Source organism: Eumetopias jubatus, unplaced genomic scaffold, assembly GCF_037043125.1.
Source record: "Eumetopias jubatus isolate StellerSeaLion01/CBP00866 unplaced genomic scaffold, mEumJub1_p1.0 scaffold_9, whole genome shotgun sequence".
Taxonomy (NCBI): domain Eukaryota; kingdom Metazoa; phylum Chordata; class Mammalia; order Carnivora; family Otariidae; genus Eumetopias; species Eumetopias jubatus.
In genome coordinates, this window is record NW_028274815.1 from 57,285,603 (window position 1) to 57,302,099 (window position 16,497).

Genomic DNA, 16,497 nt, shown 5'->3' on the forward strand with positions numbered 1-16,497 from the left:
AGGCCGCATGAGCCACGATTTCATAGCAAGTTTCAGCTGTTGGTGGGTGCCGAACTGGAAAGTTGAGAGGGGCCCCAGCTGCCTTGCAAGGAGGGGCAGGCTACCGGCAAAACCCATTTAGTAGCCACTGAGGGGAGTCCCCACGAGACAGCCACCTAATCTTTCTTAGACCTGAGGTCTGTGGCCTCCACAGGAGGTAAGGCACAGGATTCAGATAGAACAGCAGTAAAATTACTGATCCTACTGAGTGGCTACTGGTTACCAGGCATTTGCCTGGTAATCTTCACAACAAGCTTGTGAATCCAACAGGGGAAGGTCATACGAGTCGCCCAAGGTTATCCAACTGGTAGAGTTGAGAGCTGTGATTCCAGCCCACCTACCCCAATACAGAGCCTGGTTCCTTCCACAGTGCCAGTTCCCAAAGAGGACAAGAACGTGATTTAGACGCTGAATCAAGGAATGGGAGCATATCTTAGGTTCTCAAAGAACAGATTTAAAACATTCAGTTGTGTTAATAACTTTCTTTCCCGGGGCGCCTGGGTGGCACAGTTGGTTGAGCGTCTGACTCTTGATTTTGGCTCAGGTCATGATCTCATGGGTTGTGGGATAGAGCCCCACCTCAAGCTCTGTGCTCAGAGGGGAGTCAGCTTGAGATTCTCTCCCTCCGCCCCTCCTCCCCTCCCCCAGTGTGCATGCACCTGTGTGTGCACACACACTCTCTCTCATAAATAAATAAATCTTAAAAAAAATTATTTTTTCTTTCTCACCTTAGAAAATTGGCATTGGCTCTACCCACCCTGATCACGGTTAGCCCCTGCCATGCTCATCGGGCTTCTTTAAAGACACTCCCACCCCATCCCCAAGTCTGGAGAGAAGTTTGTGCCTCCTTCCCTACAGCGCATCAACTATCATCCCTATGGAGAATCTAATAAAGGGGGGGAGATGGGTATTTAACTCTAAATTTTCTTTAAGGATTTCCTGACTTGGCTTAGGCCCAGCCTAATTTCTCCCCAGACTGGTGACACAGGAATAGCACCATAACTTATGTAAACTAGAAAATGGTACAGTGGTTTTAAGTTACACCAAATTGTACATTGGAGTTAAGATTTACTGCTCTAAGACCCTCTCAACTTTGCACGAAAAAGCAGCTGCAGAACCATATGTATGGTATAATCTGTTTCTGTGTAACTGAAAGCTCTATATAAATTCATTTGTATTCGTAGGAAGTAATATGAGAGGATGCTTGGTAAACAGCTAACAATGTGGAGGCTCAAGGCTCTGTGTCATGTTTGTGTAAAGAGCCCTTACACTTTTTCCTGCCCACACTTCCTTATTGTTTCAGACTTCTACAACACTGTGAATTATTGTTTTAAAATTCATTCTTTAATTTTCATACAGTTAGTAAAATTCACTCTTTTTGGTGTAGAGTTCTGCAAGGTTTGACAAGTGTACAGAATTGTGTAACCATCACCACAATCACCTAGAAAAAACATATATCCCTCTATCCGAATCCTTGGAACCAGTGAGCTATTCTCCGTCATGCTAGACTGCCTTTTCCAGAATGTCATAGAAATGGAAATCTTACAGTATGTAGCCTTTTGAGTCTGGCTTCTTTCACTCGACATCATTCGTTTGAGATTCATTCGTGTTGTTGCATGCTTCGGGAGTTCATTCCTTTACTGCTGAGCAGTACTCCATTGTATGATGTCTGTGGTTTATCTACTCACCCCTTGGAAAACATTTGAGTTGTTTGTGGTTTTTGACAGTTATGAAGAAAGCAGCTATACACATTCACATACAGGTTTTTAAATGAACATAGCTTATTTGGGGTAAATATCTAGGAATAGGCTTGCTGGGTCATATCCTTGGTGTACATTTAACTTTATAAGAAATAGTCAATTGCTTTCCAAAACCAAATAACATCTGAGCGCTCCAGCAGCTCTGCATCCTCTCCGGAACTTGAACTAGATATGGTAAGTGTTTTTGCAGTCATTCTGATAAGTGTGTGGTGATACATCATTGTGGTTTTATTTTTTTTTAAGATTTTATTTATTTAGGGCGCCTGGGTGGCTCAGTTGGTTAAGCGACTGCCTTCAGCTCAGGTCATGATCCTGGAGTCCCGGGATCGAGTCCCGCATCGGGCTCCCTGCTCAGCAGGGAGTCTGCTTCTCCCTCTGACCCTCCCCCCTCTCGTGCTCTCTATCTCTCATTCTCTTTCTCTCAAATAAATAAACAAAATCTTTAAAAAAATAGATTTTATTTATTTATTTGACAGAGAGAGACACAGTGAGAGAGGGAACACAAGCAGGGGGAGTTGGAGAGGGAGAAGCAGGCCTCCCACTGAGCAGGGAGCCCAATGCAAGGCTCGATACCAGGACCCTGGGATCATGACCTGAGCCGAAGGCAGACACTTAACCGCTTAACTACTGAGCCACCCAGGCACCCCATCATTGTGGTTTTAATTTGCATTTCCCTACTGTTGAACATGGTTTCGTGTCCTTAATTTGCCATCTTTTTGGGTATAGTGTCTTATAAATCTTTTGCACATTTTTGTTCTATTGTTTTGTTATTGTTGAGTTGCATTACTATTTTTAAGAACTTTATGAATGTATAATTGACCTACAATAAACTGCATGTATTTATGTTTTTTAAAATTTTTTATTATGTTAATCACCATACATTGCATCATTAGTTTTTGATGTAGTGTTCCATGATTCATTGTTTGTGCATAACACCCAGTGCTCCACACAGAACGTGCCCTCTTTAATACCCATTCACCAGGCTAACCCATCCCCCCACCCGCCTCCCCTCTAGAACCCTCAGGTTTTTTTTTTTTAAGATTTTATTTATTTATTTGAGAGAGAGAATGAGAGATAGAGAGCACGAGAGGAAAGAGGGTCAGAGGGAGAAGCAGACTCCCTGCTGAGCAGGGAGCCCGATGTGGGACTCGATCCCAGGACTCCAGGATCATGACCTGAGCCGAAGGCAGTCGCTTAACCAACTGAGCCACCCAGGCGCCCCAAGAACCCTCAGTTTGTTTTTCAGAGTCCATCGTCTCTCATGATTCGTCTCCCCCTCCGATTCCCCCCCTTCATTCTTCCCCTCCTGCTATCTTCTTCTTCTTCTTTTCTTTCCTTAACATATGTTGCATTATTTGTTTCAGAGGTACAGATCTGTGATTCAACAGTCTTGCACAATTCACAGCGCTCACCATAGCACATACCCTCCCCAATGTCTATCACCCAGCCACCCCATCCCTCCCACCCCCCACCACTCCAGCAACCCTCAGTTTGTTTCCTGAGATTAAGAATTCCTCATATCAGTGAGGTCATATGATACATGTCTTTCTCTGATTGACTTATTTCACTCAGCATAACACCCTCCAGTTCCATCCACATCGTTGCAAATGGCAAGATCTCATTCCTTTTGATGGCTGCATAATATTCCATTGTGTATTTATACCACATCTTCTTTATCCATTCATCTGTCGATGGACATCTTGGCTCTTTCCACATAAACGGCATGTATTTAAAATGTACAGTTTTTAAATTCGACATAAACATACATGTGTGAAACCATCACCACAATCAAGATGAGTTTATCCATTATCCACAGGAGTTTGATACCCCTTTATAATCCTCCCATTGCCCTTCCTGCCACCACCTCATCCCCAGGCAAACAGCGATCTGCTTCCTGTCACCTTGGATTAGTTTGCATTTTATAGAATTTATATTAATGGGATCCTATAGTATGGACTCTTCCTCTGTCTTCTTTTGCTCTGCATACTTGTTTTGAGATTCACCCATGTCATTGTGTGTATCAATACTTCATTCCTTTTTCTTAAAGATTTATTTATTTATTTATTTATTTTATTTGACAGAGAGAGACACAGTGAGAGAGGGAACACAAGCAGGGGGAGTGGGAGAGGGAGAAGGAGGCCTCCCGCTGAGCAGAGAGCCTGATGCGGGGCTCGATCCCAGGACCCTGGGACCATGACCTGAGCCAAAGGCAGATGATTAACGACTGAGCCACCCAGGCGCCCCTGTTTTTGTTTTTTTAAAAAGATTTATTTATTTATTTATTTGATAGAGAGAGACACAGCGAGAGAGGGAACACAAGCAGGGGGAGTGGGAGAGGGAGAAGCAGGCTTCCCGCGGAGCAGGGAGCCCGACGCGGGGCTCGATCCCAGGACCCTGGGACCATGACCTGAGCCGAAGGCAGACGCTTAACTGCTTAATGACTGAGCCACCCAGGTGCGCCAATACTTCATTCCTTTTTATGGCTGAGAGTATTTCATGGAATTAGTACACCTTAATTTGTTTATTCATTCACCTGTTGATGGACATTTGGGTTGTTTTCAGTTTTTAGCCATTACAAATAAAGCTGCTATGAATATTCATGTACAAGTCTTTGGGCATATTTTTTCATTTACGTTGGGTCAACACAGTAAATACCTAGGAGTAGGTATTTGGTTGGGACATACAGTAGGCGTATGTTTAATATTTTAAGAAACTGCTAAATTGTTTCCAGGTAGTTGCACCATTTCACATGGTTATCTTAACTAAATGAAAGTAATTTTTTAAAAAATGGTTTTACCGGTATTTATTGATCCCTACCTGTAAACTATACAAGCTCTTCTCAGTCACAGAATTTGGGGTAGGAGTGGGGAGAGAGCTAAGTTTTTCCTCATAATAAAGGGAAAGAGTGAAAGGGTAGTGTGGGGTAGGGCCCCTAGGTGGAGCCAGGAATCTGGGCCCTTGTGGCAGAAACAGAAAATGAAAAGACCCAGTGACTGTGTGCCATTAGTGGAGTTGGGAAGAACATAAATATCTTCTATGGGATTTTATGGGCATGTGGGGCATGGGCTGTGCTATGTAAAGACCCCTCTTCAATCTTAAAAACTAAATGAAACACGTTAGCCTCCAAACTCCCTCACTCATCTCATGGGTCACCAGTAGAACTCACTGCTCACTCTGGGAAATTCTTTCCTAGGATGTAGGGGAGGTGAAAAACCCTTCCCTCTACCTCCTAGGTTTAATACCCAGGGCACACAAAGCTCACTGATCAAAGGCAGATTAATAGGAGAAAGGTTTATTTTGCATACATATGAGGAAGTCTGACAGAAAAAAGTGAAAACTCCAAAGAAGTGGTGAGACTGTGGGGGCTTACATACCACTCTATTTTTTCATTTTTATTTTTTGAGAGAGAAAGCGCGCGCACGCATGTGTGTGCGCACGGAGGCGGGGAGGGTCAGATGGAGGGAGAATCTTTTTTTTTTTTTTTTTTTAGTTGTCAAATGATCCTTTATTGAAACATTTTCCTTTGTAGTTAACTAGCCGGGCATTCCAGCGCACCACTGTTGATGTCATCTATGATGTCATGAGGGTGGCGGCCATCTACATTGCAGCCCACAGACTGGGCAGTCCCCAGGATCTCTTTAATGGTTCCAGAGAGTTCTCTCGCTAAAGATCGGTGTCTCATCTGTTGGGCAATATTGACAATCTCATCAAAAGTGATATTTCCACTGTGCTTAATGTTTTTCTGCTTCTTTCTGTCTCTTGGTGGTTCCTTGAGGGCTTTGATAATCAGGGCAGAGGCAGAAGGTACCACTTCAATCTGGGCCTGTCTGTTCTGAATGGTCAGTTTCACCGTAATCCTTAGACCCTTCCAATCACCGGTTGCCTTGGCGATGTCATCACCAACCTTTTTTGGAGACAGACCCAGGGGGCCTATCTTTGGGGCCAGGGCAGACGTGGCACCGACTTCGCCACCGGTGCACCTCAGGTACACGACTTTGATCTCGTTGGGGTTGAACTTAGGCGGCATGGCGGAGGCGGCTGGTGTCGGATGAACCCGGATTCGGGACGACCGAAGAAAGTTGCACCTTTGCCTCCCCAAGCCGAAAGCCAAAAAGAGATGGAGGGAGAATCTTAAGCCAGCTCCGTGCTCAGGGGAGCCGAGGCATACCATTTTCACTAAGGGTGATAAACTGTAGAGAAGTCACAAGGCAAAGGAACGTGGAGGGGTTGGCTTCTAGGTATATAAATTGTGGGAAGGTAAATATATAGGGGAAATTAATGGAAGATAAGGGTTATCAGTATAGAGACTGAAGCGGGGGGGCTTCCCCATTCATAAGAGCCTTCTCTCTGGTAATTAAGAGTGGTCTTCCTCTTCCTGGAATGGAAGAGGGAGACCCCTGTACAAAAGGAAACTGGCACCTGAGGAACTCAGGAGGACTCAGGTTCTTTTCCTATAACTCCCCCTATAGTGACAAGGGCTCCAATTCGTTTTCTATAACCCCTCCTCCAACCACTGGGGCCCCGGCTGATTTGTCTGCACTTCCTCTGAGATGTCCAACACTCCCATTAAAATCCAGGTTCCTGCCGTTTCCACTTATTTCTGGGGGAAGTGATCCTGTCTTGGACGTGGCACCAGGCCCAGAGAGTGGTCTCTGTAGGTTTTGTGCCCAAAGTGGGGCTCAGTGAGCTTTGAGAGTCTTAATCACCCTTCTCAGAACAGATCAAAGACTGTGAGTGGGGAGCCCTGCAGAGAAAGGAGGAGCATCATCACCAGGACATGAACTCTGGCTCTCAGCTCCCCAGCCCTTGTTCCTGTCCACACTAGATTTCTGACTGCTCTTCGGAGAGAGCAGAGGACACCATGGAGTGGGGCTTGGAGGAAGGCAGTGTGGTGGGGGAGGGTGGTTCCGAGTAATTCCTTTGGGGTCACATCCTATTTTTTTTTAGAGAGAGAGAAAGAAAGAGAGAGAGAGGGAACACAAGCAGGGGGAGGGGGAGAGGGAGAAGCAGGCTTCCCGCTGAGCAGGGAGCTGGATGCAGAGCTCCAGGATCACGACCCGGGCCAATGGCAGACGCTTAACCAACTGAGCCACCCAGGTGCCCCCGTCATATCCTTCTTCTGAACTGTGATTATATAATTCGTTCCATGTGAGCTTCTCAGAAGTTTAGAGTAGCGGTTCTCAAAGGGCAGTCCCTGGATCAGCTGACCCAGCACCACCTGGGAACTTGTTTGAAATGCAAATTATCTGGCCACCCTAGCCCTCCCACCAAATTGGAAACTTGAGAAGAGCCCAGCAGTTAAAAAAAAAAAAAAAAAAAAAAAATCCCCCACCATCCCGCCCCTGATCACCACAATCCTTAGCCCCCCACCCTCTCTCTCTCCCATTCTCTCTCTCTCTCTCTCTCTCTCTCTCTCTCTCTCACACACACACACACACACGGTTGTCTGGCAAAGAGCCATAGCTCGAGTCTGTGATGAGGAGCCCAGGTAGGCCATTGAGAAGCTGACTTAGAAAATCATAAGGCTTCCTTCCCCCTAGCTTTCCAACAGAAGCCTCTTGCTTCCAGTAAGACTTTCACACAGTCCTTATTCAATTCTTTGTGCCGACCTTACTTTTGCATTCCAACTGGGCACAAAGCTGAGGCCTGTTTCCCCATTATCTGTCAGATGAATGCTTGGATTGGTGTCTCTGCTGCCCAGTCGTGCTTGGTAATCTGAAACAGAGACCTGGAAGGCCCAGGGCACTTTCTGGCTTTCTGCTTGGGGAGCCACGGGAAGCCTGTTGAAGAGGAAAGGAGGTTGGTGACACAGCGCCACCTTGTGGCGGCGAGGGGAAGAGCCACTTTTGGCCACGCAGTCTGCACTAACCTTAAATCTCCTCAAATCCAAACATAACAAACAGCCATTTAAAGAGCATTTACTATGTATCAGGCACCATAGTCATTGCCTTTTTCGTGTAATAGCCTCAGCTTTTCCTATGCAGTAGATAAGATCCATGCAGCTAATAAGAGAGAGCCAGGCTCTGAGTCCCTGGAGTCTATAGAGGCTGCAGGAGTGCACTGAGCCTGCTCTGTTCTTGCAGCCCCCTACTTGGTGGGGAATGCTTTTGAGGCTCACACGTGCAGGCAGCACCTGGGGATATTGTTAAAATGCAGAATCTGATTCAGCAGATCTGGGTTGGGATCCAAGATCCTGCGTTTCTAAGGGCTCCCAGGTGACAGCAATCCTATCTTGTGGACCACACTGAAAACCAAAATCTCGAGCAGTGACGGCTGTTGGAGAGAACTTTCTGTGATGATGGAAGTGTTCTAACTCTGTGTTGTCTAACACATTGGCCACTAGCCACGTGTGGCTATTGAGCACTTGAAATGTGGTTACTGCAACCAAGAAACTAAATTTTAATTTTAATTAATTTCCACATAAGAAGATCCCTGTGGCTAATGTCTATCATACTGGACAGAGCAGTGTCCCTCATGAGGGGGGCTCAGGCTGGCTTTGAGATGGTTTGTCATGGAAGGGCCAAAATTCCATGACAGGTTAAAGCAGGACTATCAACTACCAGATTTTTAGAGAGATTAATGTACCCCAACCTTGCCCTTTTACATACAAATTGAGGCCCAGAGAGGCAAAGTGACTTGTCCCAGAGACATGAAACTGATGCAGCATTCTTTTCACCACTCATACTTTCCTCTAGGGCCACTGGCCTTCAAAAGAAAAATGTATGTCCCCCGATTTAGAAACTCCTCTGTGAGTACAATGGCACAGTTAGTAGATGGGAATCAAATGTTATTTATTAGTTTACACAATATATGAATCAGCTAACCACGTTTAAAAGTTATCCAACTTCCCAAGAAAATGAACTGATTTTTACCTATATCATATTTATATTTTGAGCTATAAGACCTGGGTCACATGAAAAGAATTATCCCCTAGGATGTTTTGCAAGGCAACCCAGATTCAACGCAGCCCCTGTCCGGGCCCCCACTGGTGTAGCTGGAGTGTCTGACTTTGCCCAGGAGATGTGTCTGACCGCAGTTGGTACAGGCCCGCCGAGCACCAGTCGTAACAAGGTGACTGAACAGGTTGTCCTTTATCACCCTGGAATGAAAGATTTACTTGGCTAATCATTTAAAAAATATTTTTTTCGGTTATAAAGCAATATATGCACATTATGTAGAAGTAAAATTGCACAAAAAGTATTGCATTAGTTCTCTATTGCTACAGGAGAGATTATTTCCAGAACCTAGCAGCTTAAACCAACAAACATTTTGTTATCTTGATCAGCAGGAGAGGCTTGACCCGGTGGTTCTGCCTCGGGGGCTCTTGGGAGGTGGCCATCAGGATATCCTCCAGGGCTGCCATCGTCATCTGCAGGCCAGCCTGAGGCCGAAGGATCCTGTCCAAGCTCGCTCATGCCACTGTTGGCAGGAGACCCCAGGTGGGCCTCTGAATAGGGTTACTCACGATGTCCGCGGGACGCAGGGGAGAAGAGTGCCTGGCTCCAGGGGTACAGAGAGCCCGGATGGAAACTGTAGCCTTTTGTAACCTCGGCGCTAAGTGCCACGGTAGCACTTCTGCTGTGTTCTGTTGGCCACACAGAGTAACCCTGCCTTTTTTTTTTTTTAAGATTTTATTTTTAAGTAATCTCTATACCCAACATGGGGCTCAGACTCATGACCCTGAGATCAAGAGTCACACACTCTTATTGACTGAGCCGGCCAGCGGCCGGAGAGTAAGCCCGTTGCATTGTGGGAGGGGACTATTCAAGGTGTGAGGGCCAGGAGGTAGGGGCCACGGGGGGGGGGGGGCTGCCCTTCACAAGCACGAAAAAGAAGATAGAACTCACCTGGACCCTCACTCTCCATAAATGATCACTGTAGCACTGGCAGGCAATTCCTTTGTGTCTTTTATATAAAAATAAAAATATATGGCAGATTTTTTTCCTAATTCTTAACTTATATATTATTCTCTGCATTTTTCTTCCATTTCCCTTTTTAGGTGAAAATCCAAGCTTTTAAAAATCTTCCCCCGTGGAAGATGTAAACTCAGTTTTTATTATTTTATTCGATATCTTAACATGCATATTTGGCATGACAAAATTTAAAGTGAATCAATATCTTCATTCCCTTCCTAAACAAGTCAGTGACATTAAAACATTAAATCAGACGATCAGCCTACCATTTAACATATTGTTATCTAGTATTTTAGTCCCATCTCATTTTTACATATCCCAAATTAGTTGTATAAATTACTGTTATTACTATCTGTAGATTTACCCACTGGTTTACCCGTTTCTTTACTCACTATTGTTTCTGGCATCCTGAAGCAAGATAAAGTCTTGGCTCTAGACTTGGTACCTGGAGGTTTCTTTTCCTTTTTTCTTCTTGAAATCTCAGCATTTCTAGGAGTTGGTAGTAGGAAAAATTTCAAATCATCTGGTTCCTGTATTGCTGATAGTTCCTTTATTCAAGATCTGTAGCATTATAATAATACTTCTTCCTTTTGAAAAACTGAAAGCCAGGGAAGAGATTATGTGTCCTGAAGGGGGCAGGAGGGAGAGCAGAGAGTTAGGGATGAAGGGAGAAAAGAAAGGCGAACATGGGTGAAAGAAGGTGGCAAGACTTCAGGGGTGATGACTCAGTGGGTGCCTCGAAGGCAAGGAGTATCCGGGCCACAGGTCAGGTACTACAGCCCACAGCCGCTGAGTGGATGGGGGAGGCGGTCAGTGGGGCCTGTGCTTATATATATGACCCCAAATCACCAGAGCACCCTGGGGTTTGGCTGCTACATACCAGGAACCCCAGCATTACCGTGGTGTTGCAGAGCCCTGATTCCCACCAGGACTAGTGAGGGCTCGGAGGCAGAATGAAGTTGATTAAAGGGAAATAAAGGAATTAAATATTTCTTGCTCACATAGTTGGCGGGCTGAGATTCACACCTGCCCTCCTATCCTCCCGCCCCCCCCACACACACACACTATCTTTTAAAACTGTAGTCTGTAGTCTTTGCTGTATCCTGATTTTTTTCACTTAGCTTATATTATGGACATGATGCAAGGTCATTATGTGTACTTCCCAACCATGTCCACAAAGTACTGCATCATGTAGAGTGCCACTCATGGTGACAGGTCCTGCTTTACTGGCTGGGAGTGCAAAGGGAGGTCACATTGTTTCACTCCTCAAAGACCCATGGACCCTATCAGGAGAAATTCTCTTTCTTCCCCAGAAACCGTCGGCTCTATCATAACCAATAATAACCGTCCCCGCCTCCACCCCGTGCCTCCCCACTGCACCCCCTGCCCCCACCTCTCTTCAGCCCAGCGGGCCGGGCCCGTTCTGGTAATTCTCCCCTGGAGACAAGAGAACAGGTCACCTGCTCCTCCCAGGGATTCGGATGCTTCTTGGCTGCCACAAGATGTCACCAACAGCTCGGCAGGTGGATGCATTTCCTGTCCCCTGGGATTGTAGTGACCCAGGCTGTTTTGCCAATCCTAAAAGGGAGCTATTAGTTACCATGTACAGGTTTTATGAGAATTCAATGGTGGTGGCGGAGGCGGGGGAAGACTGAAAGTGTTGTAGAAACTGCTAAGGCTGACTACCATATTCTTATTCTCCCCCTTCTGGAAACATGGTGGAATTGCACTTCCCCACCCTCCTAATGAAGCCATGTGTTTGGGTGGTCAAGGAAATCAGTGGAAGTGACCCATAAGCCAATTCACGACTTGTCACGTCTTCTTTCTTACTGCCATTGTTGCTGTCACTGTTCTAAATGGTGGCTACTCCATCAGTGTGGGACCATGGAGGAGAGCCCCCAGCCACCCAAGATGGGTGTGTAGAATTAATATAAAATAAACCTTGGTTGCTTTTTAAGCACTGAGATTTGGACATCGTCTGTTACCACACCATAACCTAACCTAACCTGACTGATTAAATTTTTAAAAGAGAATGAACCTATTCAAGGTTAGAGAGCCTTTACTATTAAAATGGAAGGGAAGAAAGGTTACAGGCAGTTGGGACCATTTTAGGGGTCTTCCACATTCCTCATTTACTGACAGGGGGTTACAATGGCCTTAAGACAGGACAGCTTTAATGCCTGGAAATTGCACAGAACACTTTCCTTTCTACTCTTGGGGAAGTCCAAGCAATTATTTTTAGGACCTCTCTGCCAGACCTCCATCTTACCTGTAAAATTCTATGGTCCTGTTGGAGATCTGGATTCCCTATCCTGCCATGGAACCATTAGACAACTTGGAGCTTTCAAAACAAGATGGCAGGGCGCCTGGGTGGCTCAGTTGGTTAAGCGACTGCCTTTGGCTCAGGTCATGATCCTGGAGTCCCGGGATCGAGTCCCGCATCGGGCTCCCTGCTCAGCGGGGAGTCTGCTTCTCCCTCTGACCCTCTTCCCTCTCATGCTCTCTATCTCTCATTCTCTCTCTCTCAAATAAATAAATAAAATCTTTAAAAAAAAACAAAAAACAAGATGGCAGACTGAGTTCCAGATGGGTTGAGGTGAGCAACATAAAGAAGACAGAATTCTTGGAAAAGTGGACATCAAACGTTTTTCTCCTCTTGTGCACTGGGGATAAAGGCAGGATAGGCACAGTAAGTACGGTGCCTAATGGATATGTGCCCAGCACCCATGACATGCTTAGGGGCCCATGAAAATGCTTTAATTTCTTTTCTAAATTAGGAGAAAAATAGGAAATTTTAAGCTGGACAAAATGTTTTAGCATATAGTATTAAGATGGTCACCTTTAGGGGTGCCTGGGTGGCTCAGTCTGTTGAGTGTGCGACTCTTGATTTTGGCTCAGATAGTGATCTTAGGATCATGGGATCGAGCCCCACATTGGGCTCCATGCTCAGCGCAGAGTCTGCTTGTCTCTCTCTCCCTCTGCTCCTCCCCACCGCTCATGCTCTCATTCTCTCTCTTTCTTAAACAAACAAATAAAATCTTTAAATATATATATAATTGTCATCTTTATACCAACTCAATAATAAAATATAATTTTTAACCTTTTTTGTGGATGAAGGGGATCACAAAGGCAAAAATCCTTGGGACCCACAAATAATCATACTGTAGCCCCGGAGAAAGGATTTCGTAACTGACATCAATCTGGGTGACGACGCACTTCTTGGAGATGAGTATGGACATGGCATTGCCACCACTTGTAAGTGTCCTTTTCCTTCCTGTCCCCATGAGTGTGCTCAAATTCCCCTAGTTACAATGAACTGCCTCTGTCTTTGCCTCTTTAAGTTCCCATCAGGACCCCAGAAAGCCGTAACTGCTAGAGGGAAGGGTGCTGGCGCAAAGCAATGCACATGGACACAGAGGATTCCTCCAGCTTGCTCCCCATGCTTGCATTTTCCCCTCGGCCTCTGATTCTGAGAAGTCCAGCAGGTTCCAGGGAAGCCTGTCCCTTTACCTAAATCCAGGGTGCCACACAGCACCTGCCCTATGCCCATCCGTCCTGGCCACAGTGATGATCACCCCCGCAATCATCAATCCCAATCCAGCTGGAGTGAGTCTTAGAACTTCTGCCAGAAACTATGGGATGCAAACATTCTTCCCTGGAAGGCATGGTGTGCAAAGGTGAATCTGAATTCCTACATAATTTGCCACCGTGATCAAAGCCAAAGGAAATCTCAGAAAAGCTGAGCCAGAGCCTTGATCAACCATACCTGAGTCCTAACACTAGATTTTTTGTTAGTTACATAAGCCTATAAATTCCCTTTTACTGTTAAAGCCAGTTTGGATAAGGTTTTCTGCTATTTTCAACCAACCTTACTGAAACTAAGTGTAGCATTATTATTCCCACTTTATAAGTTAGGAACAGAAGGGTAAGTCGTTTGCCCAAAGTCATAGTCAGATTAATCTTAACATGTGCTTTGCATTGATATCAAATACTCTGTTTTCACAGATTTCACAAATTTTATCTGGCTCTCCAAGCATGTATTACCTTGTAAACACTGTAAGTATGAACAGATGTAAGCAGAAAGGAATCACTGTATATAAGACTTTTGTCTTACTCTTTTGTCCTAGTATATGACTCCTTTAAAGAGCTGCCCCATTCTGGGAAAGCACCCCCATCACCCACAACCCTAAAGAATTAGAAGATGAGGAATTTGAAAGGGGCACCCTTGCTGTGTCCTGTCTGACCCACCCAGTCCCCTCCTACCCACTCCTGGCTGCCAACCTCATTGCCTTTTTACCATTGACACCATCACCCCCTTCCTTTCTATCTCTCTCAGCCTGCTTTTGAGTCTGTTCATTGGCTCAGCACATCTGGGCAATTGTACCTCTTGTAGTTGCATGGTCTTCTCAGGTAGACCACCCAACCACTAATATGGCTCACCCTTAAGTAATGGATTTGTGTAATATTCTCCCTTTCTTTCTTTTTTTTTTTAAAGATTTTATTTATTTATTTGAGAGAGAAAGAATGAGACAGAGAGAGCATGAGAGGGGGGAGGGTCAGAGGGAGAAGCAGACTCCCTGCCCAGCGGGGAGCCCGATGCGGGACTCGATCCCAGGACTCCAGGATCATGACCTGAGCCGAAGGCAGTTGCTTAACCAACTGAGCCACCCAGGCGCCCTCCCTTTCTTCCTACAAAAGACTTTTCAAACCCTCACAACATATGGACAACAAACACAGGAAGGAAACCAAGATAATGGATGTGGACAACTCCTTTGAAACTAGACCGAGAAAGAGAAAATGGAGATTGGGTGTCCTTGGAGGGAATGTGACGTGGGCTGGTAGAAGATGTTCGTTGTATCCCAGCGTCCATCTCCCTTTCTTCTGCGGTAATAGAGCCTCTGTGTTTAGGTGGGTGCTAGAATAATGGCTCCATTTCCCAGCCTTCCTTGCTGCTAGGTGTGGCCAGCTTCCTAAGTTCTGGTCCACTGGGATGTGAGTAGAAGGCGTGCCCTTATAAGGAAGGGCTTCCTCTCCTCCCTGTAGCTCTTCCCCCATTCTGCTGACAGGAACGTGCGTTCTCACAGGCCTTGCAGACAAGGGCCACACCCTGGGAATGGTGGAGCACGGAGACTGAAGAGGTTGAGGTCCCTGACGCCGTGGTGCCTGCCACCCTGCCAGCCCTGGGCTACTTAGGCCTAGATGCTGATGTGAGAGACAAGGAAACTTTCATCTTTTCTTTTTAAAGATTTTATTTATTTATTTGAGAGAGAGAAAATGAGTGAGAGAGAGAGAGAGAAGGAGCGGGGGGGTGGGGCAGAGGGAGAGGGAGAAGCAGGCTTCCCGCTGAGCAGGGAGCCCGATGCAGGACTCGATCCCAGGACCCTGGGACCACGACCTGAGCCGAAGGCAGACGCTTAACGACTGAGCCACCCAGGCGCCCCATGATCTGAATTAATTTTTAAGGAGACGTTAACAACTGCTTCTCTGTATAGTTAGAAGGAGAGAGTCGTGTTGGAGCAAGCTTTTTTTTTGCTATGAGAGGAACTGCTGCTATTTGTTCCTCTTTTTTTTTTTTCCAAGATTTTATTTATTTGACAGAGACACAGCGAGAGAGGGAACACAAGCAGGGGGAGTGGGAGAGGGAGAAGCAGGCTTCCCGCGGAGCAGGGAGCCCGATGCAGGGCTCGATTCCAGGACCCTGGGATCATGACCTGAGCCGAAGGCAGACGCTTAACGACTGAGCCACCCAGGTGCCCCTCCTCTAACTTTAAAATACATATATTTCGCAAACAAGCGCCCTAGGTATAAGATCTTTATCTTTGACAACTAAAAGAAGCAACAGGACTTTGGGCTTGGTTTAGCAAGGTGATCCCTCACTAAGATCCCTTGATATGCTGGGTTCTGAAGGAGGGACACATTTACAGAACCATCTCAGAAGCTTAAAGGAGGAAAGGAACTAAGTCCCCTTAAGCCTAGCTTCTGAGATTTAAACGTGCAAAAACTTATTGGGATGTCATTGACCAAGTCTGATGTCAGGAAAGGACACGTAGAGCCACAAAGGGGAGGTTTTCAGGAGGTTATGGGGAATCCGGGATGGTGACCTCCATACGAGTTGCATAAAGGCAATCCAGAGGCAGCCACCCTGGCACAGCGTCAGGCTTTGGGAATACATATGTGTATTAATTAAAAGCATTGCCACCTTCAATCCTAGCATGTGAGACTATTGTGGGCTGGCGAGGACCTGTCCCAGCAAGGGCGTCACCAGAGAATGGGCTGTGCTGGCCTGTGTGTGCTGGCCTGTGCAAAACCAGCTTTCAATAGCGACACCTTGTGGTGGCAGCTGAAACAACAGTGCTCGTGACACAATATTGACCTCTTTGGACTGAGAATGTAAGATTCTTAGAAAGTTTAAGGGTACTTTTCAAGAGGCAGATGATTTCCTGCTAATAAAGGTAGAGGGACATTTTTTTAAGATTTTATTTATTTATTTGACACACAGAGAGAGAGAGAGAGAGCACAAGCAGGGGGAGGGGCAGACAGAGGTAGAGGGAGAAGCAGGCTCCCCACCGAGCAGGGGGAGTGGGACGTGGGACTCGATCCGAGGGGCCCGGGATCGTGACCTGAGCCTAAGGCAGTCGCTTAACCAACTGAGCCACTCAGAGGCCCTAGAGGGACATTATTAATGGTAAAAAATAAGAAATGTTTTGGTGAGGATGTGGAGAGAAAGGAACCCTTGTGCTCTGTTGGTGAGGATGTGAATTGGTGCAGCCACTGTGGAAAACAGT

General features: G+C 46.0%; 1 pseudogene; it reads right to left on the reverse strand.

The window, feature by feature from the left end:
• Positions 1-5,281: 5,281 nt before the first annotated feature.
• On the reverse strand, positions 5,282-5,877 carry LOC114201284 (large ribosomal subunit protein uL11 pseudogene; annotated as a pseudogene).
• Positions 5,878-16,497: the final 10,620 nt, after the last annotated feature.